Source organism: Chionomys nivalis, chromosome 24, assembly GCF_950005125.1.
Source record: "Chionomys nivalis chromosome 24, mChiNiv1.1, whole genome shotgun sequence".
In the NCBI taxonomy this organism is placed as follows: domain Eukaryota; kingdom Metazoa; phylum Chordata; class Mammalia; order Rodentia; family Cricetidae; genus Chionomys; species Chionomys nivalis.
The window spans coordinates 53,083,584-53,097,487 of NC_080109.1; positions in this window are offsets into that span (position 1 = coordinate 53,083,584).

A 13,904-nucleotide genomic window follows, 5' to 3' on the forward strand; every position below is an offset into this window, starting at 1 on the left:
AACGCAATTATCTATCAAAGTAAAGCTTGTACTGAGAAAAGGAACAGTGATCTCAGTTCTAACAATGCTTTCACACTTAGCAAACAAATGCTTGTTTTTACAAAGAAACACATGTGCGTTTCTTACTAACGCTTTCATGAAATTAATAAACTTTCAAAAGAACGCGATTATCTTTCAAAGTGAAGGTTGTACTCAGAAAAGGAACACTGATCTCAGTTATAACAATGCTTTAAAACGTAAGAGACAACTGCTTGCCTTTACAAGAAAACACATGTGCGTTTGATACTGTAGCTTTCTTGAAATTATTAAACTTTCAAAAGAACACGATTATCTATCAAAGTAAAGCTTGTACTGAGAAAAGGAACACTGATCTCTGTTCTAACAATGCTTTCACACGTAGCAAACTACTGCTTGTCTTTACAAAGAAACACATATATGTTTCTTCCTAAAGCTTTCGTGAAATTAATAAACTTTCAAAAGAATGCGATTATCTTTCAAAGTAAAGCTTGTTCTGAAAAAGAAAACAGATCTCAGTTCTAACAATTCCCTGACATGTAGCAAACATCTGCTTGTCTTTACAAAGAAACACATGTGAGTTTCTTACTAAAGCTCTCATGAAATTAATAAATTTTCAAAGAACGCTATTATCTTTCAAAGTGAAGCTTGTACTGAGAAAAGGAACACTGATCGCAGTTCTCACAATGCTTTCACATGTAGCAAACAACTGCTTGTCTTTACAAAGAAACACATGTGAGTTTCTTACTAAACCTTTCATAAAATAAATAAACGTTCTAAAGAATGCGATTATCTTTCAAAGTAAAGCTTCTTCTGAGGAAAGTAACACTGATCAGTTCTAACAATGCCCTCACACGTAGCAAACAACAGCTTCTCTTTACAAAGAAACACATGTGCATTTCTTAATAAAGCTTTGGTGAAATTAAAAAACTTTCAATGAATGCGATTATCTTTCAAACTAAAGTGTGTACTGAGAAAAGGAACACTGATCTCAGTTCTAACAGTGCTTTCACACGTAGCAAACAATTGCTTGCCTTTACAAAAAACACATGTGCATTTGTTACTAGAGCTTTGTTGAAATTAATAAACTTACAAAAGAACTTGATTATCTTTCAAAGTAAAGCATGTACTGAGAAAAGGAACACTGATCTCAGTTCTAACAATGCTTTCACATGTAGTAAACAACTGCTTGTCTTTACAAAGAAACACTTGTGCGTTTCTTACTAAAGCTTTCGGGAAATTAAATAACTTTCAAAAGAACACCATTATCTTTCAAAGTAAAGCTTGTTCTGAGAAAAGGAACACTGATCTTAGTTCTAACAATGCCCTCACCCGTAGCAAAAAACAGGTTGTCTTTACAAAGAAACACATGTGTGTTTCTTACTTAAGCTTTCGTGAATATAATAAACTTTCAAAAGAACGCGATTATCTTTCAAAGTAAAGCTTGTACTGAGAAAAGGAACACTGATCTCAGTTCTAACAATGCTTTAAAACATAAGATACAACTGCTTGCCTTTCCAAAAAAACACATGTGCGTTTGGTACTGTAGCTTTTTTGAAATTAGTAAATTTTCAAAGAACACGATTATCTATCAAAGTAAAGCTAGTACTGAGAAAAGGAACACTGATCTCTGTTCTAACAATGCTTTCACACGTAGCAAACAACTGCTTGTCTTTACAAAGAAACACATATATGTTTCTTACTAAAGCTTTCATGAAATTAATAAACTTTCAAAAAATGTGATTATCTTTCAAAGTAAAGCTTGTACTGAGAAAAAGAACACTGATCTCAGTTCTAACAATGCTTTCACACTTAGCAAACAACGGCTTGTCTTTACAAAGAAACACGTGTGTTTCTTACTAAAGCTTTCGGGAAATTAAGAAACTTTCAAAAGAACGCCATTACCTTTCAAAGTAAAGCTTGTACTGAGAAAAGAAACACTGTTCTCAGTTCTAACAATGCTTTCACACGTAGCAAACAACTGCTTGTCTTTACAAAGAAACACATTTGCGTTTGGTACTGGAGCTTTCCTGAAATTAGTAAACGTTGAAAAGAACGCGATTATCTTTCAAAGTAAAGCTTGTACTGAGAAAAGGAACACTGATCTCAGTTGTAACAGTGCTTTCACACGCAGCAAACAATTGCTTGCCTTTACAAAGAAACACATGTGCATTTCTTACTAGAGCTTTGTTGAAATTAATAAACTTACAAAAGAACTTGATTATCTTTCAAAGTAAAGCATGTACTGAGAAAAGGAACACTGATCTCAGTTCTAACAATGCTTTCACATGTAGTAAACAACTGCTTGTCTTTACCAAGAAACACTTGTGCGTTTCTTACTAAAGCTTTGGTGAAATTAAATAACTTTCAAAAGAACGCCATTATCTTTCAAAGTAAAGCTTGTTGTAAGAAAAGGAACACTGATCTCAGTTCTAACAATGCTTTCACACATAGCAAACAACTGCTTGTCTTTACAAAAAACACACGTGTGTTTCTTACTTAAGCTTTCGTGAATATAATAAACTTTCAAAAGAACGCGATTATCTTTCAAATTAAAGCTTGTACTGAGAAAAGGAACACTGATCTCTGTTCTAACAATGCTTTCACACGTAGCGTACAACTGCTTGTCTTTACAAAGAAACACATATATGTTTCTTACTAAAGCTTTCGTGAAATTAATAAACTTTCAAAAGAATGCGATTATCTTTCAAAGTAAAGCTTGTTCTGAAAAAGAAAACAGATCTCAGTTCTAACAATTCCCTGACATGTAGCAAACATCTGCTTGTCTTTACAAAGAAACACATGTGCGTTTCTTACTAAAGCTCTCGTGAAATTAATAAATTTTCAAAGAACGGTAATATCTTTCAAAGTAAAGCTTGTACTGAGAAAAGGAACACTGATCGCAGTTCTCACAATGCTTTCACATGTAGCAAACCACTGCTTCTCTTTACAAAGAAACACATGTGCGTTTCTTACTAAAGCTTTGATAAAATAAATAAACGTTCTAAAGAATGCGATTATCTTTCAAAGTAAAGCTTGTTCTGAGAAAAGTAACACTGATCAGTTCTAACAATGCCCTCACACGTAGCAAACAACTGCTTCTCTTTACAAAGAAACACATGTGCATTTCTTAATAAAGCTTTCGTGATATTAATAAACTTTCAAAGAATGCGATTATCTTTCAAACTAAAGTTTGTACTGACAAAAGGAACACTGATCTCAGTTCTAACAATGCTTTCACACGTAGGAAACTACTGCTTGTCTTTACAAAGAAACACATGCGCCTTTCTTAATAAAGCTTTTGTGAAATTAATAAACATTCAAAAGACCGCGATTATCTTTCAAAGTAAAGCTTGAACTGAGAAAAGGAACACTGATATCAGTTCTAACAATGCTTTCACACGTATCAAACAACTGCTTGTCTTTACAAAAACAAATGTGTGTTTCTTAATAATCTTTCATGATATTAATAAACTTGCAACAAAACACGATTATCTTTCAAAGTAAAGCTTGTACTGAGAAAAGGAACACAGATCAGTTCTAACAATGCTTTCACATGTAGCAAACAACTGCTTGTCTTTACAAAGAAACACATGTGCACTTCTTACTAAAGCTTTCTTGAAATTAATAAATATTCAAAGAACGCGATTATCTTTCAAAGTAAATCTTTTACTAAGTAAAGGAACACTGATCTCAGTTGTAACAATGCTTTCACACGTAGCAAACAACTGCTTGTCTTTACAAAGAAACACATGTGCGTTTCTTAATAATCTTTCATGATATTAATAAACTTTCAACAAAACACGATTATCTTTCAAAGTAAAGCTTGTACTGAGAAAAGGAACACTTATCTTACTTCTAACAATGCTTTCACACGTAGCAAACAACTGCTTGTCTTTACAAAATACAAATGTGTTTTTCTTACTTAAGCTTTCGTGAATATAGTAAACTTTCAAAAGAACGCGATTACCTTTCAAAGTAAAGCTTGTACTGAGAAAAGGAACACTGATCGCAGTTCTCACAATGCTTTCACACGTATCAAACAACTGCTTGTCTTTACAAAAAACAAATGTGTGTTTCTTAATAATCTTTCATGATATTAATAAACTTTCAACAAAACACGATTATCTTTCAAAGTAAAGCTTGTACTGAGAAAAGGAACACTGATCTCAGTTCTAACAATGGTTTCAGACGTAGCCAACAACTGCTTGTCTTTACAAAAAACAAATGTGTGTTTCTTACTTAAGCTTTCGTGAATATAGTAAACTTTCAAAAGAACGCGATTATCTTTCAAAGTAAAGCTTGTACTGAGAAAAGGAACACAGATCAGTTCTAACAATGCTTCCACTTGTAGCAAACAACTGCTTGTCTTTACAAAGAAACACATGTGCGCTTCTTACTAAAGCTTTCTTGAAATTAATAAATATTCAAAGAACGCGATTATCTTTCAAAGTAAATCTTGTACTAAGTAAAGGAACACTGATCTCAGTTGTAACAATGCTTTCACACGTAGCAAACAACTGCTTGTCTTTACAAAGAAACACATGTGCGTTTCTTAATAATCTTTCATGATATTAATAAACTTTCAACAAAACAAGATTATCTTTCAAAGTAAAGCTTGTACTGAGAAAAGGAACACTTATCTTACTTCTAACAATGCTTTCACACGTAGCAAACAACTGCTTGTCTTTACAAAATACAAATGTGTTTTTCTTACTTAAGCTTTCGTGAATATAGTAAACTTTCAAAAGAACGCGATTACCTTTCAAAGTAAAGCTTGTACTGAGAAAAGGAACACTGATCGCAGTTCTCACAATGCTTTCACACGTATCAAACAACTGCTTGTCTTTACAAAAAACAAATGTGTGTTTCTTAATAATCTTTCATGATATTAATAAACTTTCAACAAAACACGATTATCTTTCAAAGTAAAGCTTGTACTGAGAAAAGGAACACTGATCTCAGTTCTAACAATGGTTTCAGACGTAGCAAACAACTGCTTGTCTTTACAAAAAACAAATGTGTGTTTCTTACTTAAGCTTTCGTGAATATAGTAAACTTTCAAAAGAACGCGATTACCTTTCAAAGTAAAGCTTGTACTGAGAAAAGGAACACAGATCAGTTCTAACAATGCTTTCACATGTAGCAAACAACTGCTTGTCTTTACAAAGAAACACATGTGCGCTTCTTACTAAAGCTCTCTTGAAATTAATAAATATTCAAAGAACGCGATTATCTTTCAAAGTAAATCTTGTACTAAGTAAAGGAACACTGATCTCAGTTGTAACAATGCTTTCACACGTAGCAAACAACTGCTTGTCTTTACAAAGAAACACATGTGCGTTTCTTAATAATCTTTCATGATATTAATAAACTTTCAACAAAACACGATTATCTTTCAAAGTAAAGCTTGTACTGAGAAAAGGAACACTGATCTTACTTCTAACAATGCTTTCACACGTAGCAAACAACTGCTTGTCTTTACAAAAAACAAATGTGTGTTTCTTACTTAAGCTTTCGTGAATATAGTAAACTTTCAATAGAACGCGAATATCTTTCAAAGTAAAGCTTGTACTGAGAAAAGGAACACTTATCTCAGTTCTAACAATGCTTTCACACGTAGCAAACAACTGCTTGTCTTTACAAAGAAACACATGTGCGTTTGGTACTGGAGCTTTCTTGAAATTAGTAAACGTTGAAAAGAAGGCAATTATCTATCAAAGTAAAGCTTGTACTGAGAAAAGGAACAGTGATCTCAGTTCTAACAATGCTTTCACACTTAGCAAACAGCTGCGTGTCTTTACAAAGAAACACATGTGTTTTTCTTACTAAAGCTTTCTTGAAATTAATAAACATTCAAAAGAACGCGATTCTCCTTCAAAGTAAAGCTTGTACTGAGATAAGGAACACTGATCTCAGTTCTAACAATGCATTCACACGTAGCAAACAACTGCTTGTCTTTACAAAGAAACATATGTGCATTTGTTACTAAAGCTTTGTTGAAATTAATAATCTTACAAAAGAACATGATTATCTTTCAAAGTAAAGCATGTACTAAGAACAGGAACACTGATCTCAGTTCTAACAATGCTTTGACACGTAGCAAAAAACTGCTTGTCTTTACAAAGAAACACATGTGTGTTTGGTACTGGAGCTTTCTTGAAATTAGTAAACGTTGCAAGAATGCAATTATCTTTCAAAGTAAAGCTTGTACTGAGAAAAGGAACACTGATCTCAGTTCTAACAATGCTTTCACACGTAGCAAACAACTGCTTGTCTTTACAAAGGAACACATATACTTTTCTTACTAAAGCTTTCGTGAAATTAATAAACTTTCAAAAGAATGTGATTTTCTTTCAAAGTAAAGCTTGTACTGAAAAAAGAACACTGATCTGAGTTCTAACAATGCTTTCACACTTAGCAAAAAACTGCTTGTCTTTACAAAGAAACACGTGCGTTAATTACTAAAGCTTTCGGGAAATTAATAAACTTTCAAAAGAATGCCATTACCTTTCAAATTAAAGCTTGTACTGAGAAAAGGAACACTGATCTCAGTTCTAACAATGCTTTCACATGAAGCAAACAACTGCATTCCTTTACAAAGGAAAACATGTGTGTTTGGTACTGGCGCTTTCTTGAAATTTGTAAACTTTCAAAAGAACGCGTTTATCTTTCAAAGTAAAGCTTGTACTGAGAAAAGGAACACTGATCTCTGTTCTAACAATGCTTTCACAGGTAGCGTACAACTGCTTGTCTTTACAAAGAAACACATATATGTTTCTTACTAAAACTTTCGTGAAATTAATAAACTTTCAAAAGAATGCGATTATCTTTCTGATGGAGGTGGTTCTTGTATTTTATCTGTTGCTTTCATTGGTTAACTAATAAAGAAAACTGCCTTATCCCATTTATAGGCCAGCCCTTAGGTGGGTGGAGTAAACAGACAGAATGCTGGGAGAAAGAAGCCGAGTCAGGAGTCGCCATGATTCTCCCAGTCCAGACAGACGCAGGTTAAGATCTTTCCTGGTAAGCCAGCTCGTGGTACTACACAGAATATTAGAAATGGGTTAGATCAATATGTAAGAGCTAGCCAATAAGAGGCCGGAACTAATGGGCCAGGCAGTGATTAAAAGAATACAGTTTCCGTGTAATTATTTCAGGGCATAAGCTAGCCATTGCGGGCGGCCGGGTTCCGGAGACGCAGCCCTGCCGCTCATATTACAACAGAGTGGCACCCAACGTGCTAATGAACTCCACGTAAAACCTGAGAGGGCTTAAAAGGGACACACAGAGAGAATTTAAGACTGCATTTTGCTGTTTGTGGGTTGCGTGCGGCAAAGAAATTGTCCTGACTCAGCAACAGGAAAAAACTGGCTGTTTTAAAATTGCCTGCTTTCTGGGCTGTGCCGCCATTGCGATCTCTGTTTGGCTCCTGCTGGAGACAGAACTTTTGAATGGATCATTTCGAGTAAAGTGCTATGGCTTGCTTGATGGCAATGTGGACTGCTGTGTGCCTGGAACTGTGAGTGACTCGGGCACCAAATGGTTCTGATGCAGGAGCAGCTCAGCTCCGCCATGGTCTCAGGCAGGAACTACCGTAATTACCATAATAACAGCGCAGTTAAGATTTAGACTGGGCAGGACACCGGCTGTACCGTAATACCTCTAAATGGTGCAACTTAGGTTTTTAAGAAATGCTTAACATTTTAAGAAGTGCTCCTGGATAGTAAAAAAATTACAGATTCACAATAGAACTGATTCAGACACTATTGGATGAATGTACGTAGGCTTGAGAGAGAGAAAAATATATATATAAAGAATAAAGTTAATGTCTTAAAAAAGGATAAAGTCTTTAAAGAGACAGAGTACAGATGGTTATAGATTAAAAAAAATAAAGAAAAATAAGCCACGTAAAAATGGAAAATTCACAGAGAGTCTGGATTCTTTGTATTATTGTGTTTTCTTTAAAATTTTTGACTGTGAAGGAGCTAACTACAGAGAGACATTTCATTATATGGGCTGCAAAGCTAAACCAGAATGGATACAAGGGTATTATGATTTCAGAATATGGGTCTAAGGATATGATGCTTTGGAGAGGGTCTTCTTTTGTTTTCACAGAGGATGAGACTCTGTGGATTGCGGCTATCCCAATGTGGTATGATAGACCACGCCCTCCTGAAAGGTTGCTGTGAACACCTTCAGAAAATTACTTCATTCAACTGCCGACTGAGATGACCCTGACACACAGGTTACACCATGAAAGATCTGAATACAGCGCCCCCATTCAGCAGGAAGCAGTTTGGAGAGAAAAACTGCGCCCATGTTCCCAAATATGGTTTATAAATGTTCTTTTACATTTAAAGGGGGATATGATATAGATATGAATAATTTGCATTGGTGTGGATTTTAAGGTCAATTTTGTTATATGTATATGCATATTTCTAATCTTGATTAAGGTATTGTGATTGTATAGTTCATTTAAAAATGTAATGTATATAGGTTGTTAATGGATAATCATCAATAATTGTCAAGCTTTTAGTCATGTTATTAGATTTTCTAGATGTCCATAGATATATTTACACTAGATAGGCATTCTTCATATCTTTCAAAGACTGCAGAATATGGCATTTAATATTTTAATAACTTAGGGCTTTTCATGATAATGAGATACGTCTGCTCCTGGCAGCACCAATCTACTTTAAGAGGAAGATGGGCATTGAAGAGGCTCCTTATGGAGTTGGTTAGCCATTTGGGCATGAAACTGCTCATGCCTGGACTGTTGCATAAACTGGACACAAAGAACCCGCAGAAAAAGGACTGCTGAACTTGCTTAAAGGTGAGATGGTTTTTCGGGGTTCCTGACTCATAAAAGAGTCTGCGAGACATTCTGCAGGACACAACAAAAAGTGACTGAACTGACTTTGGAATTTCCTGCTTGATGAAAATGTCTGCTGGATACTATGGGCCTGAAGGCTGAAGATGGATGCCCCAACAGTACAAAAGAACTTTGGGTGACTGTCCAGGCAATGAGATGTCTCTGTCATTTCTAGAGTTTTCTTATTTCTTATTTACTTAGGTAATATTATATCCTTCTGGAGTCTTTGATGGAGTTGAAGAATAAATAGATAGTTATAGTTTTCCTTAGTTATGATAAAAGATAAAATAGATATAAATATTATAACTGTAATTCTTGCTTGATAACTGTTTTGCTATATGTAATCTTACTATGTTAAAATGAAAGCCTTTCTTATTTGTTTAAACAGAAAAAGGGGAAATGATGGAGGTGGTTCTTGTATTTTATCTGTTGCTTTCATTGGTTAACTAATAAAGAAAACTGCCTTAGCCCATTTATAGGCCAGCCCTTAGGTGGGTGGAGTAAACAGACAGAATGCTGGGAGAAAGAAGCCGAGTCAGGAGTCGCCATGATTCTCCCACTCCAGACAGACGCAGGTTAAGATCTTTCCTGGTAAGCCAGCTCGTGGTACTACACAGAATATTAGAAATGGGTTAGATCAATATGTAAGAGCTAGCCAATAAGAGGCCGGAACTAATGGGCCAGGGAGTGATTAAAAGAATACAGTTTCCGTGTAATTATTTCAGGGCATAAGCTAAGCCATGCAGGCGGCCGGGTGCCGGGGACGCAGCCCTGCCGCTCTTATTACAACATCTTTCAAAGTAAAGCTTGTTCTGAAAAAGAAAACAGATCTCAGTTCTAACAATTCCCTGACATGTAGCAAACATCTGCTTGTCTTTACAAAGAAACACATGTGCGTTTCTTACTAAAGCTCTCGTGAAATTAATAAATTTTCAAAGAACGCTATTATCTTTCAAAGTAAAGCTTGTACTGAGAAAAGGAACACTGATCTCAGTTCTAGCAATGCATTCCCAAGTAGCAAACAATAGCTTGTCTTTACAAGGAAACACAAGTGCGTTTTTTACTAAAGCTTTTGTGAAATAATAAACTTTCAAAAGAACATGATTATCTTCCAAAGTAAAGCTTGTACTGAGATAAGGAACACTGATCTCAGTTCTAACAATGCATTCACACGTAGCAAACAACTGCTTGTCTTTACAAAGAAACATATGTGCATTTGTTACTAAAGCTTTGTTGAAATTAATAATCTTACAAAAGAACATGATTATCTTTCAAAGTAAAGCATGTACTAAGAAAAGGAACACTGATCTCAGTTCTAACAATGCTTTGACACGTAGCAAAAAACTGCTTGTCTTTACAAAGAAACACATGTGTGTTTGGTACTGGAGCTTTCTTGAAATTAGTAAACGTTGCAAAGAATGCAATTATCTTTCAAAGTAAAGCTTGTACTGAGAAAAGGAACACTGATCTCAGTTCTAACAATGCTTTCAAACTTAGCAAACAGGTGCTTGTCTTTACAAAGAAACACATGTGTGTTTCTTACTAAAGCTTTCTTGAAATTAATAAACATTCAAAAGAACGCTATTATCTTTCAAAGTAAAGTTTGTACTGAGAAAAGGAACACTAATCTCAGTTCTAACAATGCTTTCACACGTAGCAAACAACTGCTTGTCTTTACAAAGAAACACATCTGTGTTTCTTACTAAAGCTTTCGTGAAATTAATAAACTTTCAAAAGAACGCGATTATCTTTCAAAGTAAAGCTTGTACTAAGAAAAAGAACACTGATCTCAATTCTAACAATGCTTTAAAACGTAAGAAACAACTGCTTGCCTTTACAAAGGAACACATGTGCGTTTGGTACTGTAGCTTTCTTGAAATTAGTAAACTTTCAAAAGAATACGATTATCTATCAAATAAAGCTTGTACTGAGAAAAGGAACACTGATCTCAGTTCTAACAATGCTTTCACACGTAGCAAACAACTGCTTGTCTTTACAAAGAAACACATATACTTTTCTTACTAAAGCTTTCGTGAAATTAATACTTTCAAAAGAATGCGATTTTCTTTCAAAGTAAAGCTTGTACTGAAAAAAGAACACTGATCTGAGTTCTAACAATGCTTTCACACTTAGCAAAAAACTGCTTGTCTTTACAAAGAAACACGTGCGTTAATTACTAAAGCTTTCGGGAAATTAATAAACTTTCAAAAGAATGCCATTACCTTTCAAATTAAAGCTTGTAATGAGAAAAGGAACACTGATCTCAGTTCTAACAATGCTTTCACATGAAGCAAACAACTGCATTCCTTTACAAAGGAAAACATGTGCGTTTGGTACTGGCGCTTTCTTGAAATTTGTAAACTTTCAAAAGAACGCGTTTTTCTTTCAAAGTAAAGCTTGTACTGAGAAAAGGAACACTGTTCTCTGTTCTAACAATGCTTTCACACGTAGCGTACAACTGCTTGTCTTTACAAAGAAACACATATATGTTTCTTACTAAAGCTTTCGTGAAATTAATAAACTTTCAAAAGAATGCGATTATCTTTCTGATGGAAGTGGTTCTTGTATTTTATCTGTTGCTTACTTGGTTAACTAATAAAGAAAACTGCCTTAGCCCATTTATAGGCCAGCCCTTAGGTGGGTGGAGTAAACAGACACAATGCTGGGAGAAAGAAGCCGAGTCAGGAGTCGCCATGATTCTCCCACTCCAGACAGACGCAGGTTAAGATCTTTCCTGGTAAGCCAGCTCGTGGTACTACACAGAATATTAGAAATGGGTTAGATCAATATGTAAGAGCTAGCCAATAAGAGGCCGGAACTAATGGGCCAGGCAGTGATTAAAAGAATACAGTTTCCGTGTAATTATTTCAGGGCATAAGCTAGCCATTGCGGGCGGCCGGGTTCCGGAGACGCAGCCCTGCCGCTCATATTACAACAGAGTGGCACCCAACGTGCTAATGATCTCCACGTAAAACCTGAGAGGGCTTAAAAGGGACACACAGAGAGAATTTAAGACTGCATTTTGCTGTTTGTGGGTTGCGTGCGGCAAAGAAATTGTCCTGACTCAGCAACAGGAAAAAACTGGCTGTTTTAAAATTGCCTGCTTTCTGGGCTGTGCCGCCATTGCGATCTCTGTTTGGCTCCTGCTGGAGACAGAACTTTTGAATGGATCATTTCGAGTAAAGTGCTATGGCTTGCTTGATGGCAATGTGGACTGCTGTGTGCCTGGAACTGTGAGTGACTCGGGCACCAAATGGTTCTGATGCAGGAGCAGCTCAGCTCCGCCATGGTCTCAGGCAGGAACTACCGTAATTACCATAATAACAGCGCAGTTAAGATTTAGACTGGGCAGGACACCGGCTGTACCGTAATACCTCTAAATGGTGCAACTTAGGTTTTTAAGAAATGCTTAACATTTTAAGAAGTGCTCCTGGATAGTAAAAAAATTACAGATTCACAATAGAACTGATTCAGACACTATTGGATGAATGTACGTAGGCTTGAGAGAGAGAAAAATATATATATAAAGAATAAAGTTAATGTCTTAAAAAAGGATAAAGTCTTTAAAGAGACAGAGTACAGATGGTTATAGATTAAAAAAAATAAAGAAAAATAAGCCACGTAAAAATGGAAAATTCACAGAGAGTCTGGATTCTTTGTATTATTGTGTTTTCTTTAAAATTTTTGACTGTGAAGGAGCTAACTACAGAGAGACATTTCATTATATGGGCTGCAAAGCTAAACCAGAATGGATACAAGGGTATTATGATTTCAGAATATGGGTCTAAGGATATGATGCTTTGGAGAGGGTCTTCTTTTGTTTTCACAGAGGATGAGACTCTGTGGATTGCGGCTATCCCAATGTGGTATGATAGACCACGCCCTCCTGAAAGGTTGCTGTGAACACCTTCAGAAAATTACTTCATTCAACTGCCGACTGAGATGACCCTGACACACAGGTTACACCATGAAAGATCTGAATACAGCGCCCCCATTCAGCAGGAAGCAGTTTGGAGAGAAAAACTGCGCCCATGTTCCCAAATATGGTTTATAAATGTTCTTTTACATTTAAAGGGGGATATGATATAGATATGAATAATTTGCATTGGTGTGGATTTTAAGGTCAATTTTGTTATATGTATATGCATATTTCTAATCTTGATTAAGGTATTGTGATTGTATAGTTCATTTAAAAATGTAATGTATATAGGTTGTTAATGGATAATCATCAATAATTGTCAAGCTTTTAGTCATGTTATTAGATTTTCTAGATGTCCATAGATATATTTACACTAGATAGGCATTCTTCATATCTTTCAAAGACTGCAGAATATGGCATTTAATATTTTAATAACTTAGGGCTTTTCATGATAATGAGATACGTCTGCTCCTGGCAGCACCAATCTACTTTAAGAGGAAGATGGGCATTGAAGAGGCTCCTTATGGAGTTGGTTAGCCATTTGGGCATGAAACTGCTCATGCCTGGACTGTTGCATAAACTGGACACAAAGAACCCGCAGAAAAAGGACTGCTGAACTTGCTTAAAGGTGAGATGGTTTTTCGGGGTTCCTGACTCATAAAAGAGTCTGCGAGACATTCTGCAGGACACAACAAAAAGTGACTGAACTGACTTTGGAATTTCCTGCTTGATGAAAATGTCTGCTGGATACTATGGGCCTGAAGGCTGAAGATGGATGCCCCAACAGTACAAAAGAACTTTGGGTGACTGTCCAGGCAATGAGATGTCTCTGTCATTTCTAGAGTTTTCTTATTTCTTATTTACTTAGGTAATATTATATCCTTCTGGAGTCTTTGATGGAGTTGAAGAATAAATAGATAGTTATAGTTTTCCTTAGTTATGATAAAAGATAAAATAGATATAAATATTATAACTGTAATTCTTGCTTGATAACTGTTTTGCTATATGTAATCTTACTATGTTAAAATGAAAGCCTTTCTTATTTGTTTAAACAGAAAAAGGGGAAATGATGGAGGTGGTTCTTGTATTTTATCT